This window comes from Macrobrachium nipponense, chromosome 25, assembly GCF_015104395.2.
Source record: "Macrobrachium nipponense isolate FS-2020 chromosome 25, ASM1510439v2, whole genome shotgun sequence".
In the NCBI taxonomy this organism is placed as follows: domain Eukaryota; kingdom Metazoa; phylum Arthropoda; class Malacostraca; order Decapoda; family Palaemonidae; genus Macrobrachium; species Macrobrachium nipponense.
This window is the reverse complement of record NC_087214.1, coordinates 12,947,916-12,952,915: the sequence shown is the minus strand read 5'-3', so window position 1 is coordinate 12,952,915 and position 5,000 is coordinate 12,947,916.

The following is a 5,000-nucleotide window of genomic DNA, read 5'->3' as shown; positions in this document are numbered from 1 at the left end:
TGTTTAGAAACGGGATTCTCTAACCTGACTAATACGAGACTTAGTGACATTTTGGGTTTGGGAGTGAAACCTTAGTCAGGAGGGTAGAATGTTATCTTACTGGTTTCTTTATGGGCAGATTTGGCTTTTTATGCCATTATGACTTGTTAATCATTTTGTTCTATTTCATAACAAACTGCTTTGGGAAATAAATAGTATATTTTTGTATTTACGCAGTCTTAATAAGCCTAGTGACATGGTTGCAGACAGGGCACCGTTGGCAACAGGTAAGAGTCCCCAGTTTGTGCAATTTAGTGAATAAGGAGGGGGAATACAGTGGTGGCAGCGTGTTAAAAAGGCTTTTTAATATATTTTATAAGCTATAGGTACGCTCCGAAGGGACGGGAGACCAGTTAGAAATAGGGGGTCTCTTCCTTTTTTTTTGGAAGGAAAAGGGGTTATTAATCATGTCACAGGCAACTCGGGGTTCATTTTGCTGATTCAATGTGTTTGACAGAGAGAAGCTGTCCCTCAGACTTCCTCTCCCAAGCCAAGTCAGTTTCAATTTCTTGATGTTACGGAATTAAGGTGTTTTAAAAACGTGAGGAGGAAAAGTTTAATTTTTGACATAAAGCGTTTCGCAGTTCGCGCATATTTACGGTGTGTATACGAATTTGTGAGAATTTTCGAGTTTTCTCTTTCTTAATTTCTTCCTTTTAGCTTTTGTGTATTTTTTTTACCCTTTTGTTGTTGTTCATGTTCCTTGTATTTGTTTGTGGCGAATTTACCCGAGCGGAATTTTTGTTGCGAGTCATGCTGGAGAGAGAGAGAGAGAGAGAGAGAGAGAGAGAGAGAGAAGGAGAGAGAGAGAGAGAGAACTGGGGACGAGGCACGGTTTGCTGAGGCGAGTTGGTTGGCAAACGTCTTGGCATTATTCTTTTCTTTCCGATCCCTCCTTATCATTATTTTTTTTTTTTATTGTCATTTCATGGGGTTATTATTGTGATTGGGGACGGGGCGCACTTAATTCTTTTGTTATCCATTATTGGGGAACGGGGGAAAATTTGTGTTGATTTTCTTGATTGGGTTTAGTGTATATAAATTCATGATGTTATTGAGATAGGGGCGAAGCTTATTAAACAAAACAGCCTTCGGAACAGGATAAAAATGGCGGATACTAAACCTACGATGCTACTACATCACGTGACGAACATTAGTGCTGGCGTCAAGCCCCATTCAAAGGGATTATAGATGGCGTACTGTCACAACCTGTAAATATCTTCATAGAAGGAGTTAATAAACTATTTAGAGGGAAAGAATATAGTAGACGACGTAGAGGCATTTAGAGAGGCGAAAGCTTTGCTAGATTTCAATAAGGGAGACCTCAGTCACAGGTGAAGGAGTTTTCAATTTACAAAATGTCGTACCTGGACAGACTTGCAAGCATTTTTAAAAACAGCATATGGCTCAAAGGAACACGGAGATATGGTGAGAGACCTCGAGGTCTTTATAAAACTACGGAAAGGCACTAATAGCCTTGTAGAACATAGTTCAAAGCTGTTTGACAGTAGCAGATTGGGAAAGGGAAATTGAAACATCTAAATGGGTTACAGGGGATAATCTCCCTCTAAATAATGTTCATAAACTGATCTATTTTTCCTGCTCTTACACGAGGTATGGCAATGCAATAGTGGATAGCTTTGATGAAAAGATTGACCTACCTCAGACGAAGAATTACTTTATACCCAAATAGATAAACACAGGTCTAAAATGTCCCACCGTAGATAGCACAATTTTTAACGGACAGTCCCGAGGGATAGAGTACAGAGACACGGAACTTTCTCCTCATCGTCTGTTCGCAAAAGTTGAGTATAACAAAAGATCGATCGATCAAAAGCAACAGCAGTTGCGTTGTTTCAACTGCAATAAACCAGGACATCCAAAGAAATTGTGTAAGGTTAAATATTGTGGAATGTGTAAAAGCACTGATCATTATTGGCAGTTCTTGTCCATCTCAGGATACGGAGGGCAAAGGGATCGGCGAAATTTTTCGAACGACCCAGCCCAATCAACAAAAAGGGTACAGGTGATTGGTAAATGCCATTGTGGTCTCGTGGGGGACGCCCCAGAGCCCAAGCCTATAGTCTATGGTAACAGTAGGGGATGTGGATATCCTGGTGTTTTATAGACACCGGGGCATAATAAATCTAATGGACTATAATTTGTATCAATCCATGTTTTCCAATTACCCGTTTGCAGCCTCAATGGAGACGGTGTGTGATGTGCAAGCCCATAGATTAAATACCCTAGGTTGGTTGTTGTTTGAATACAGTTTTACTCTCGGTAACAGAGTGTTACAGAACCCTTTTTGGTGATAAAAGGAATTGCGTTGGGTGATAAAACTTTTGCTTTTTGCTGGGAAATCCTGCTTGTAGAAGCACACAAGATTTCAAATCCATGCAGGTGCTAATGGGATAACAGTCGGAAAGCTGGGTTATTTCATACCATATGAGGACGTGAATAGAATGGAGGACATGGATATCTTATGGAATATTTGTGAGGTCTATATATGCGAACAACGTACTTGTTAGTGATAATAGATGAACTTACAAGGATAGTTAGAAATTTTCCCACTTAAGCATAAAACGGCCGAAGAAGTAGCCATAGCGTTTTTCAATGGTATCATTTGCAGATATGGTTCACCCGAAGTTCTATTAACAGACAATGGAGGGAATTTGTTTGTGAACTAATCCTTGGAATGTTTACCTGAAGTTATGGGGATACAGAAAGTAACAATTAATTCCATATAGACCCGAAGCTAATGGGTTTGTGCGAACGAGCAAACATGTAAGTGCTCGAAGCGCTCAGGAAAACGGTAGGTGGTAATGATAGGAACTGGGACAGATATGTTAATGTTGTTAGACTAGTATTAACATTATGGTTAGTGATTCAATTAAAATGTCCCCATTCGAAGCTTTGTTTGGTTATCCTGCGCGAGGCACATTTGATTTGTTAACTACGCCTCACCATGGGGAGGATACGGTTGAAGCACTGATATCCACAGCGAGAGAGACGCATGTCTCAGCCGTAATCTCGAATCCACCAACCAGAGATATGGTTCAGAAGAGTATTAGTAAATCATCTGATCCAAGATCAATGTCGGTGGTAAGTGTATTTTTAAAACTTAACATGAGAAATGAGTTAAATTACAAACTAGGCCCGAAGTTTGAAAGGTTTCCTTTTAAAGTCATTGAAGAGAAAATGGAAATAGATTGTAGTTCTAAATGAACGAACAGGTCAGTCGAGGCTAAAGCATATCTCGAAATTGAAAAGAATTGCTTGTGGCGGTTAATATATGATCGCAGCATTGCATTTTTTTTCCTTTTTTGTGATTTGGTGACAGAATGGCTTCACATTTTTTTCTCCTTTATTTCCTTCTACTGTTTTTTTTTCCTTATTATAATGTAAATCTGCAGCGTTTTTGGCGTAAGATAAGACTTCGGGGATAATATTTTCGGCAAATTTTTGCTTTAACTGAGAAACGGGATGGTCTTTTTTGCGGAGTGGGGTCATTAATTAAATTGAGGAATTATTTATATCACCGGAGTGGTGTTGTTATTAATATGATGATTTATATATAATGAGATGAATCTGCGGAGTGTGCTTACGAAGTTCAGTGCAAAAATTTTTTTTTGAGAGTCACGAGTTTCTAGCGTCGTGAGTCTGAATATGCTGCAATGCGAAGCACCTGACGTATTCATAGGTGGGTTTCTTTTTTGCTAAGGTTGCTGTAAGGAGTTCGGTTGCAGATCTTTCCTTTGGAATTGATTACTCGGGATTTGCACTGTTTTCGTAGATGCTGATTATGGCATTTCACGAGAACGTGTCATGTAAGGAATTTTTTTTCTGGTCTTTTCTGGTCGATAGGATTGCTGCAGTAGCAGATTCCGTACGGTACACATTCCGTTTGGGAAAGAGTTAGAATATATATGCTCTTTTCTTAATGTCGTCCGAGAAGATTAAACAACCGACAGTTTTTTTTTCTTTTCTCTTATGTGCACTGTGTAATGGGGAGGGGAAAGTTCACTTATTATTGTTGTATTATCTTATTCTTTTTTTTTCTCCTTTCCTTTTTTTCTTTCTTACAGAGATGTTTGTAATGAGGGTTAAGCTCTAAATAGCATTTTTCTTTTAGATAGAAGATATAATTTGTCAGGATATGTGAGTTGGTTAGGAGGGTGTTCGGCCATTATATTTTATGGAGGCTAGTTATATAAAACCATAAAGGGGTTTTTGCTGTTAGACTTTATGGGTTCTTCTCTTTTGATGCGTGTTTGTCAGATATGGGATTATTTGTGAGAATTTCAATAGAAGTAAAGATTATATTTAGTTGTGGCGAGGAATTTTTAATATTTGATCTTAGTATATTGAATACATTAATTAATGACGAATTTGTAGGGTAAAGCAAGACTTTTAGTTATTTTATGAGCATGTAGACCTTTTAAATACTGGACACACAATGACTTTGGAGAATTCCCAACTTTACGTGTGATGGAAAGGGAGACGACTTCGTTTTTACAGTACCAGAGGTTGAGTCAAGTCTACACACGAATGGCATTTTGTGGACTGCCTTTGCAAACGATGAGATGTCTTCGATATATCGTCTCAGGATAATTTCTGGGATAAAAATCAGTCTACAGTCTTCGATGAGGCGGGTGCGAGTAGCACTTGCATAGAATAAGGCGGGGGTGGTGACCACGTTTGCTTCAGTAGAAAACGTCGAATCTACAGTTTCGCGACGAGAGGGTGTTGGATCACTCACGAGGGTCGCGAGACGCTGAATAATGGCGCGTGCTGAGTTGTTTCGAGTTGGTTTACGTACTTCGACCTGCGTCTACAATAATTCGCTCGTCCTACGGGGATCCCAACTGTTTGACGGTTCCTGCAAGGGTTCTCTCAGATTTCTTCATTGTACTTAGTCGGTGTGTCTACAACTTTTCGATCAAGAAGGCGTTTTCATC